This window comes from Leguminivora glycinivorella, chromosome 1 (genome assembly GCF_023078275.1).
Source record: "Leguminivora glycinivorella isolate SPB_JAAS2020 chromosome 1, LegGlyc_1.1, whole genome shotgun sequence".
Lineage (NCBI taxonomy): Eukaryota > Metazoa > Arthropoda > Insecta > Lepidoptera > Tortricidae > Leguminivora > Leguminivora glycinivorella.
In genome coordinates, this window is record NC_062971.1 from 6,781,450 (window position 1) to 6,793,879 (window position 12,430).

Consider the following 12,430-nt stretch of genomic DNA (forward strand, 5'->3'; position numbering starts at 1 on the left):
TTCAGCTTCTGAAAAATGTAAGAAACAGTTTTGTTTTTGGATTTCGGGGTTGGTCCCATAGTAAAAGTCGCTCAGTATGAGCTAAACGTTAACGGGTTTAAGTTTTGTCTTTTCGTTCAGATACATATTGTCATACAATTTTTTTTGTGAAATAAGGAATCTTTTATTATTGGGGGACACCTTACATCTTTTTAGTGCCAAACTAATGGGTTGTAGGCGACGATATACATCCGTAGAAAACATCCATGACTCATGAACCATCTATTCTGTGTTCCTCACACAAATAAGTGCACTACCGGGATTTGAATCCAGGGTAGGCTTAGCAGGCAGAGCGACTACACCGAAGCAACAGTCAAAAAGAGCAGAAATTAAGCTACTGTTACACATGCTCTAAAATACTATGCTAAAAAGCGTGCTATTGAGTATGCTCAATATGAGCATGCTCACGAGCAATTTACATTTGCTATGAATAAGCAGGCTAGTTTTGAGTATGCTTTCGAATAAGCATGCTCAAATCAAACGCTCCAATACACATGCCATTCGCTAGCGTGCTCTTTGCTAGTTCTAACATGGAAAACGAAGAAACTCCGTATGGAACTGAACAAGATAATCATTTTGCTGAATTAATGCTGCATTTTGTTTTTATATTGCGGTATACGCGGATTCCATAGGCATTCATGGTTACGGTATAACGTAACAAATTTTAGTGTTTTATCGTCGCCCCAACTTGACATAGAGTAAGGAAGCACGCGCACCCGCTATGACCAACTAATCGATACTAGCATCAAATACTATATAAACAATTACGTGCAGCTTGTGACGTTTCCCATACAATGAAGCGGCAACGATTTTAGCAGCGCCATCTAGCGGTATGAGTTGATCAAAGTAGTTTGTCAGTATACTGCCCTGCTAAGCCGAGTGGCGCTATCTCGAAACCAAACGATTTTGAAAATGGGATATAAGTTAGCTATGGATTTTCATTTGAGATAGCGCTTTTCAGCTTAGGAGGGCAGTATAGGCGTAGTACGTAAAACAACACAAAATGCGATTACTTGATCTACTTTAACATTTTTAGATGGAATAAAACCAAGAAATAAGAGTGTGTGACTTTTTTTAATTTTAAACTTTATGAACTAAACTATTTTGATCAACTCATGCCGCTAGAGGCGCTAGTATCGCGTGTTACCAGCTTTGGCACCAAGCTGCACGCATTAACTCGTAGAGTTTACATAGTATTTGCTAGCATGCTTAAAAAGCAAACCTGTTCACACGCGCTCAAAAGCACGCCCCCCTCCACCCGCGCTGCAGGTAGCACGCTCAAAAATCAAAGGGTCGTTGATTTTTGAGCATACTTGAAAATCGCATGCCCATTATTAGCAATGTTTCGACACACATGCTACTAAGTAGCAATTGCTCAATAGTGGCATGCTTTCGTGCTAGTAATCAGCATGTGTAACAGTAGCTTTAAAAAGTGGCAACATTGTAGTACTTTCAAATCAATATTTATGAGAAAACGGGACGACAGTACGATGTTGCCACTTTTCAATTTATGCTCTTTTTGGTCAGACTGTAGACTGGTCATCAAAATGATTTTAAAATTCACTTAGTTTTTTTTTCTCACCGCTGTATATCGAGTTGTTTACAATTACATAAATGCACGTAAGCAGGTCAGGTTCAAGCGCCCTTGATTTACTTTGCTTATGAGAAATGGGACATAAATCCAAACACATTCATAAGAGTGATGAGACTTTTTAGAATGTGTTGGTTGCCGAGCATTAAATGGTATGCATGCTGATTTTTTTCGGTTCATTCACACGCTTTTGAATAATTAATTCTCAAGTTGAATAAAAATATTTTTTATTTACAACTTTAGTTAAGAATACAGCGTGCGTATTCCATACGGGCGAAGATCTTCATGACAGTAGTTCTCAAAAAGTTTGTACAAAAATTAAGGAAAGCTTTCGTAGCTATCTATTTCTATTGCTTATGCATATTGGCGCGACAGCGTAGCCAGACTACAGTTCTGCGGCGTTTCGTATCGCAGAACTATTCGGCTACGGGGCCTGCTCTTGCGCATTAACGCCGTGTCTTGCGTGGGCGACGGTCGCGCGACGGTCGCCGTCGCGTCTCATACTTCCATATCGATAAGGTTTCATTTCGTATGCGTCGCATCGCCGTCGCGCGACCATCGCGCGACCGTCGCCCACGCAAGCCACGGCGTAAGAAATAAACTACCGGTAGGTACGGCCACGGACTTTAATTGTGGATCCACTTCTAGCTCATTTCATACCGGATATCTCATAGTTAAGGGTAATTAAGCTATGACGTTCCAGTATAAAATGAATTAGTATCATATTATTGAATGGAAGTTCGTTAATAGTACACAGTCTTGCCATAAACTCTATAAGTAGGTATTTATTAAATATGGATACAACATTTGCGTTTATCATGCAGAAACGTCTGCGAGCGATATTACATTTTTTTTTAATTAAAGGAACAATGGAAAAATTCACTCCTCCGGCAGGACTCGAACCTGCGACCTCTGGCTCCGGCAAAGCAACAGGTCGCGAGGTGTGAATTTTTCCATTTTTCCTTTCATTAAAAAAATACGGATACAACGTTTATTATATAAGTACTATAATATCTGGGCGACCGAGCTTGGCTCGGTTCTATTTTAATATAATTATCACGTCTTTAGATAAAAAAAAACTCTTATAAATACAAACACAAAAAACAAAAACTTAATTTCTGGCCGGGATTCGAAACCCTGACACCTACGATCTATCTGCGTACATTAGACCGACCTCGTACGACTGAGCTAAGCGGAATCGATGCGCGCGCGGCGAAATTAAGGACCATATTTTACGTTTACAAACGCGAAAGAAAATCTCATGAAAACTCGGAAATTCGCGTTTTCCGGGTTCTAAGGCTACGCTAGATTGATTTTTCACCCCCGAAAACCCCCACATAACAAATTTCAGCGAAATCGTTAGAGCGGTTTTCGAGATCGTCGGTATATATATGTCGGGGACAGGTCAGGATTGGCACCATTTTCAGACATCGGGGCGTTGCTGGGTCATCGAGGATTGAGACGAAGACGATAGTAATCAACGATTTATTTTACACACTTTAAATTTTACAATAACTGATAGGTAAACAACTTGGTTTAGAACAATTATAGCGTGGACAGTTCCGAGGAGGCTCTAAGACTTCTTGTCTCTAGCGTGGTCCGCCAGAGAGTGTCGGGTCTCAGGTACCGCGGCTCCGTCCTAGCGCACGAAGTGGGGACAACAACTGGTTGGGTGGACAACTGGTTGGTTGTGACGTCAGCTGTCCAGCTGCAACTCTTCGCGCGCTGCGCTATAATTGACTGTCCGTGCCAATATCCGGTCTGTCTCCGACACGGCCTTCCTGCGCTTACACACGTCCTCGTGTGTTTTACTCTGCAACAATAATAGACACGCAAAGTACACCGTTCGGTCACTCCTGACGAAATCTCAAAGAAACTCGGTAATTCAAAGTAAAATGATCAACGTTAAAAACTTTAAGATAGCATTTCCACACTATTACGTAGTGCCAAAACGGTTGTTTAATTAGCAAGTACCAATTTAGTTATTCTTCACAATAAAACCTTCAAAACTTTAAATTTCAAGAAATGGATAGCATTTATTACACACTATACGCAATGCCAAAACAACCAAGTTCCAATTTAGTTATTTATTCTTCCCAATAAAATCTTCAACATATTAAATTTGATAAAATGGATAGCATTATTTACACACTAATCATACTACACGCAATGCCAAAACAACCGAGTACCAAATGTTGTCTTTTTTCACAATAAAATCTTCAACACATTTAATTTCATAAAATCCAAACAAGTATCTCATTCGTGGCCTATTGGTTATACCATAACCACACACTACGCGCATCCCCACGGGATCGCCGAGTCAACCCTGTGACTCTACGGTCTCTGCAAGACCCGACCTCCGCCAGAGCTCCCCGCGCATCGCGCACCCACGGACTGCACACAGCAGATACCGACTTCTAACGGGCTACGACTACGGTGAAGCCTCTGGTACGGTCTGACCAGCCGAACTGAGATCCTCATTCTCAATATTACACTCGCTATCTTTACATCTAAATCATCAAATGGTACGTGGCTATCTGGCATTTTCCTCAATCTATCGTGAGCCCATTAAATGTTAACCTATTTGTTTGCTGTCACAGAACTACCTAAAATTCACGGTTCGCAAAACAACGACTCTAATCCGCAATTAAAATTGTAAGATCAAAAAAAGCCTTTCACTTTTTCTTTATTATGAAACTAACTAAAAATATGACCAAAAAGTCAACTTTACCAGTTTTATATTTTGTCCTATCATTTTAGTTAAGGACTAAAAAAACCTTTTCAAAATTGTATGTAGGTACCAAAATAAGTCAACAATAGTAGAATGAAACTCAACGTGTTGATCTCACTGATCAAAATGTCACTAAATCAGAATCAAGGTAATGAGTTACAGTGCTCAGGTGAGTTGCATCCATTCGGCAACTTGACACACGTCATACAGCTGACACACGGCGACATATGAACCACCTCTACCCGGTGTTCAATTGTTCATCACATGAATATGGACTACCTCCATACGGCATCCAACATCGACCGATTACACCACCAAACCAAACGCACGCCACCCACACGTGGCCGCACAGAAACGGAAAAATAGATCCGAATTTTACTCCTACGTTTCGAATGATTGTAATGGTGTACGCAGTCTGAGCCAAAGCAACTCATAGCAATATGGTACAAAATAAAAATTACGTTAACCATGAAAACAACGAGTTTCATTCTTCGATTGCAAACTAATGTTTACCAAAAAAAATGAATTTACATTAGCTTTTTCATTCTGTTTAGAACTCTCAATCTAAACAGAACAAATATCTCAACAATATCCCAATAAAATGGAAACTGCTCACCAGCTTCAAGTATCAGTGTCCAAGGTCGTATTCTCATTCGTCGCTACGACGCACACGTCGAAGCCAAAGATGAAGACCTCACGAAGACCAGTTCAAGCACGAAGGCGCCAAGCAGCGGTTGCCACTGCTGCAGTAGGTGCAGTGAAGCACGTCGTGGTTTATCACAGCTGGCCATTACTGAAAGCATCATTTTCACGGTATCAGTTTCATCGTTTAGTAAAAACTTAAAGGGAAACAAGTAAACAACGACTGGCATTGTCTTAGATATGAGATTTAACAATTATCACTTTATGAAGTTTCCCTGATACTAAATTAAAAACTTGAAATGAAAAAACAAGTAGGGACATGACCGTGTTTCTAAGTATTTGTCTTTAAATTTTTACTTAGACCTTTGGCTTTTCTTAGATTGCTTAACCATGATACTGAATAAAATTCAATAATAAACAATTGGAACGAAACCTGTCCCTTTTTTTCCATTCTCCAGATCACATTTCATCCTTCAGATCAAGAAATGCAGTGCTGAGCATTGTCTGTGATACTCGCGTGATGGTACACGCGACTTTAGATACCTCACGTTGTGTAGACTTGACTGTAGCACACTGCAACATAAAATTTCATATGCGTAGCTTCTGTTTTCACTCAATGAACAATTTGAGATAAATCACAAATTTAGGGGTAATACTCTAATACTGGCAATCACTTCAAATTTTATAAACTACGAAACATTATAGAATACTGATCTTGGAAACTAACAAAATCAGAATAAAAAGCTGTTTTAAGATTAAAAGACACTAAATAATTTTAGCACAAACAATAATTACCATTTTCGGAATTTTATAATTACTACGTTTCAAATAATTCTCGTCAAGTGTAGGTATTCTCAAACTTTCCACAAATGGGATCCACAATTCACCAAATAACATTATGAAATGCATCACTCACCTGCTTTCAAGGTTAGACACGTGACCTTACTACCACGTTTCTAGGTTAGCAATTAGCTCGCAATAAACAGCTCCTGGAACTGTTCCCACATTAAGCCTTTACCCTGGCAACACAAAATAAGGACGACTGACTACTGAGTCGTATGTGAATATCTGGCAGGGGCGACGCGGTCGGCATTTTTCTGGATATCTAGGAATTCTGAATTTCCCGATTTTTAGAACTGTTCTCCATACATAATGATGATGATGTAACGAAATGTCCTCGGCACTGATGTCATTTACACACACACGTCAACACAGACTGTCCAATCCAATATTTCTCAGTTTCGCATGTACTTGTTGCGTGCGAGGGTAGTTTTATGACGCACAGCGCGGCGTGAAGTTTGTACGAAGCGTTATTACTGCTATACTGTGTAAGCGATTTGCGAAAGCTACGTAGACGGCTAGACGATGCTCCTTTTAACTCGTTGACATTATTTTTCTAGCGGGTACTTCCTCTTTTTTTTCACGGTTATGATAACGAGTATGACCGTTTCCATTCTTATCACTCATAAACAACATTTTCCTTGATCGCTTCATAGTCACTGCAACTTGCGGATGGCGACAACAAGCTGGGGTGGCCAATGGATCGTCGGCCATACACACGTCGGTCGTTGCACACCATGTCATGGCGTTGGTTTCTTGTTTGTCGGGTTCCAAGTCCGGAAAGGTCACCCGTGGATTGTAGGTTAGTATTGACGAACTTTTCAGTGTCTAGACAAGGGCGCGCATTTGTTGATTTTACGCTTCGAGAGATTGCCGCCATGTTGCGTCACTTCCGGTGCAATTTTGCGTCTCTTTGCCTCGATGTGATCCCACCTTCTGATGTCGGTGACATGTCAGGATTGGCACCATTTTCAGACATCGGGGCGTTGCTGGGTCATCGAGGATTGAGACGAAGACGATAGTAATCAACGATTTATTTTACACACTTTAAATTTTACAATAACTGATAGGTAAACAACTTGGTTTAGAACAATTATAGCGTGGACAGTTCCGAGGAGGCTCTAAGACTTCTTGTCTCTAGCGTGGTCCGCCAGAGAGTGTCGGGTCTCAGGTACCGCGGCTCCGTCCTAGCGCACGAAGTGGGGACAACAACTGGTTGGGTGGACAACTGGTTGGTTGTGACGTCAGCTGTCCAGCTGCAACTCTTCGCGCGCTGCGCTATAATTGACTGTCCGTGCCAATATCCGGTCTGTCTCCGACATATATATAAATAAATAAATAAATATACAAGAATTGCTCGTTTAATAGTATAAGATTGCATATATAATGCAGCAGCTTTCAAGACATCAAAATGAATCTTAGAAGCCTCAGAAGGGCCACCTACTGAAATTTGCACTCAAATTTGACGACTCGGGAGCAAAAACCTCGCATAAATAAAGGTCAGAGGAATGAGGCCCAAGATCATAAATCGTGTTGAGGGTCGCTCGACGCTCAGCTGGGGACTAGAAGTACGGAGATTGCATTGGGACATGTGGTAAATCCCTTTGAGAGGAATGCTCAAATTTCTAATGGTGCCAATTTATTCTTATATTAGTGTAATATGTACTTAATTTTTATTAAAGAACGTGCAAAAACTTGTTTGTATGTATTTATTTATATATCCTTTGGCTAATTGGGTAGATGTCTTCTACCACTCCTTTTTACTGACTTTTTTGTTTTTATTTTTGACGTAGAAAAGATTTTATTGTTCAAAATTAATATGAAACTACTTATAGCATTTTCATATTTTAGTAGACAATGGCACATAAATCTATGATATTATACGTGTGTGTCGACCCTATTTAAGTACTGATTTATTGACCGTCTATTTTCGAAGAAATATCTATAACCAGCAAAAATAGATCAATATAATTTATGTTCAGCAAGAGAACAAAGGAGCATTGAACAGGTGAAAATCGCTAACGCTCCGTAGACGTCACGACGCAACTATCACTGTCGCATTTATATGGAAGAGTGACAGAAAGACACAAAACCTTTCGTTAGGCCGGGTGCCAACTTACCCCCTTATTCATATCATAAACGTTCACTGAAGTTAAATAAGCCGATAAAAATCGGTTATCTCTTTCTGTCACACAAATACGTCGGAAAGGGACAAACAATTTTTATCGGCTTGATAACTTTAGTGAACGTTTATGAATAATAATAAATAATAAAATAAAATAGCTTTTTATTTCCACATTACATTACAATAAGTATACTTCTGTTATGTTTCTTTAACTTAATGTGGACCCCTTTTGGGTAAAAGCCTCCTCACACTTTCTCCATTGGTCTTTATTTTGGGCTGTCTTTAGCCAGTCTATGCCTGCTACTGGAATGATGTCCTCGGTCCATCTCTTTCTTGGTTTTCCCCTATTTCTTTTTCCAGCTGGTCCCTTCCATTTTGTAGTTTCCAGTGTCCATCTTCCGTCTTTATACCTAGCTATGTGCCCTGCCCATTTCCATTTCAAGCGTAGGCTCTGCTGTAGGGCATCTGTAAGCTTGGTTTTCTTCCTTATATTTTCGCTCCTGATTTTATGAACTTTCCGTATTTTTAAAAGACTCCTCTCCATTGCACGCTGACAGGTTGTAATAGCATTTTTGACTTTGTTTGTAAACACCCATGTTTGGCTGCCATATGTTAGGCTAGGAAGGATGCAGGTATCCATTACAGTTTTCTTTAGTGATAGTTTATGAATAAAGGGGGTTAATATTTATTTTATACTCGAGAAAGATATCCTAATACGGGATGCGTACCGCGATGCCCGTTCGCAGGTGATTTGCACCACAATAACTGGAGGCCGACCCTTTTGCAATTTAATGCCTTACTCCCGGCTGGCCAGTTTCTTGAGTACAATGAACGTATTAAGCTTGCTGTTAATCTTATCTTCTTAGGGTAAATACTTTTTAATGTTCATTAAAAGGGGCGCTTTTAGTGGTGAAATACCTAATGCGTCTGAGAGATACGTGCAGCGTGTAAAAAATACGTACGTTCCGTTGAAGAGCATAATCGGAATCGTGTTCTTATTTGGATTAATTAATTTAAATTTTGAAAAATACCCCCAGTATAGTGGACCGATTTCCATTAAACATGGCTAATTCAGCTTTCAAACAAAAACAAACTAAATCTAAATCGGTGCATCCGAACGAGAGCTATGGCGGCATGGTAAAATAGTTATTTGTTATACAAGGGGGCAAAGTTGTATTTTAACGCCGAGTGTGGAATTGAAAAACGAGTAAGTGAAAGGATTCTATAGTTGAACCACGAGCGAAGCGAGTGGTTAGAATCCTGAACTTGCGTGTTTTTTAACACACGAGAAGTAAAATACATTTGCACCCGAGTGTAACACAAAATTTTTCCCCTCACTACAGGGAGGAAACTACAACGCAAAAAATTCATTTATCACTGCTTCCAGTAGTTCCACAGGTGATAAAACATCTTTATTACTAGATTCACCTACTTTTATCAATTATTTTAAAGCAGTTAATTTGACTTTATTCAAGGTCAAATTACTTTACCCACTAGTGGATAAAATGCGTTTTTACCCGCTGGTTTTAAAGGACAAAACACGTGTTTCCGAGCTAGTGAGGGGAAAAAATCTTTTCGAGGCATAAAATGTTTTTGGTACATTTGTAGGGTTGGACTGCCCCAGTCTAGTTAGAAAAAAAAACTTCGCATGATCATACTACAAATAGGTACAGAAAGTAAATAAAGATGTAGTGCGAAAAGGGTTTCCTTCGTATTTTTCCGGAAACTTTCGTATTTGTCATGCTAGTTCAGTCAATGTCACTGCATCTTGTACTGAGACTGACTGAAATAGCATGACACTCGTACGTTTCCGTAACAATACGAAGGCAAATCTTTGCGCACTATATCTGTATTCTGTGACATGTTAGTGAATATTCCAGTGTCACATTGGTAAGGCTACTGTAACGCCACGTTATCTCTGCCTTCGACAGGTTAACCCCCTAGCAAACGTGAACATAATCGGATTTACGTCAAGGACTGTCCATAGATTTAGAGATATTAAGCTAGATTGAGTAGTTAGGCCAAAAAGTGTGTCCACATGAGGGCATTGTTTGGGCTGGTGTCGCTCTCGCACTTACTGACAATGTCAACATTATTCAGTGACGTCATCACTGTCATAAATAGAGGATACCAGTCAATTTTCAAAGTTACTTACCCAATTGAAGGTATTTTTTAATTGTACAAATCTTTGATTTATTGGCATCAAAATAATTACATTATAATTATTTGCCAATTCTTTAAAATATATCGAAACCATTGTTTGAATATAACACTAAAATAATATAAGAAGTTATAAAGTCAGGTAATGTACAGATAAAAATACTACTACTATGGTAACCTCAATAACACTGGCCACACGTGCGAGAGGGACACCAGCCCAAACAATGCCCTCTCATGTGGACCGTTTTCGCTAGTCTGATACGATCACCTTTCTGTTTCAGTGATAAGGTTTAATTTAGTATGGCAAAAAATGTGATTGCGCTGTCCCCTCTAAAGGTCTTTGGGACTGTCTCAGGCGTGTGGCTTAATGAATCCGGTCTTAAACGGCGCTACACTCTGCACTTTGGGCGTGAAGCGAAGGGGTTAGTTTATGGACTAGGGACTTTAAAGTTGATTTTAGAAATGAAAAATGTGGCATGTGTGTCGAAAAAGTTTCATGTGGCAAAAGAGTCGAGCCGGATTCTAGGACACTATTATCCATACTAATATTATAAATGGGAAAGTGTGTGTGTGTGTTTGTTTGTCCGTCTTTCACGGCAAAACGGAGTTACGAACTGACGTGATTTTTTAAGTGGAGATAGTTAAAAGGATGGAGAGTGACATAGCCTACTTTTTGTCTCTTTCAAACGCGAGCGAAGCCGCGAGCAAAAGGTAGTAGTGTAGAAAGAGTATAACTTAAAAACTTAAGCTAACAAGAATTTTGACGGACCGACTTTTCACCTATCTCGAGATGTCACATTGTTTGTAGAAATACAAACAATTTGCACAATACATAATCGTACTTGCATCTGTGTGAAATAAAGTTGAAATAAATATATTTTTACGAAATGAAAAAAAAATCAAAAAATCAAAATCAAGGGCACTTTTACACGTCACATGTATATATACATATTTAGAAAAGATTTAAAATTGAATTGAAATTACAATTGATAAGTACTACTAATTCTAAGTTCTAAATAAAGTATAACTCTACTACAATTAATTAGAGACGTAGAAGGTCTCTAAATGTCGAATTACAACTAAGAACAGACTATAAAACAACAACAAATATAAAAAGTACAAATACAAAAAAAGTCGAAAATTACTTTAGAGGTGCAAATGACTCTAAATGTCACAACTAAAGATTAATGTATACTTAATCTAATTCTCCTTAGAGATGTATAGGGTCTCCAAGAGTCAAAATCATATATTTAAAATATTCACTAAAAGAAAGGAATCAAACGAGAACCGAACAAACAAAGTGTCCTAATGTGATATAAATCAGAATTAAAGTTACTAATTAGGTATAATAGCCCCAGCAAGCTTAAACAGAATGAATGTCATCTACTGATTTGAATACCATGTTTGAAATCAACGCATTTCGGCATTCTTATCAGCCTAAGTATGTGTTATTTTTTTTCAACCCGAGACTTTTGTTGTGCTTTCTTAGCAAGCCCAGAAAAGTCAACTGCTTCCTTTAAACTAGTATTTGTTACATTTAATATTGCCATCGTTTACTCGTAATAGCTGCATTTGCAGGAGCCACTGAATATATTTTTATTGCTCCATACGAGCCTATCATTTCAAATGGCAACTTTACGACCCATCATGAGATTCAAACCTCACATTGGGGCGTGTGGGACGAAAGGTCGTATTGCAGTTTGGCTTTATGCATATAAATTTAATTGGTCTAAGCTAAGTGCAAAATGATATTAGTGAATTTGGCGCCTTTGATCTCGGGTCCACACGAGATCATTAACCCGGCCACAGGGGGGACAGGGTCACCTTCCCTGCCTCCCACTGTGGTAATATCTGACCGGCGCGTCCTTGCCGCGGGGGTGGACACCAACACACCTCAGTAGGCCGGAGTGTGTAGGTGACCGAGTTCGGTTAGAGACCCAGTTCCACGGGGTATAGCGTGGAGCCCATGCCCAGGGTTACGGGTGAAGACCCCAACGGCTGCGAAGGCGGAGGTGGTAACCACTAGTACGGCGGAGTAGGCGTAAGAGGCAAAACCTCACTGTCAGGGATGGCAGTCGAAGAAGGATACTTCGAAACAAACCCCTGGTCTGAGCTGCCTCGACGTATTTGAGGTAAAGGTCAGAACAGTGCTGAGAGTGTTGGCCAGCGCTCACAGTAGGGTAGGCGGCGGACGAACCCAGAAGGGGTCAACGGCGGCACCCACATCTTCAGAAGATGAAGGCCTTGGCGTCAGGTGGCAACCGGCCGTAAAACATAAAGCCAAACCACTTCTCCTTGTACA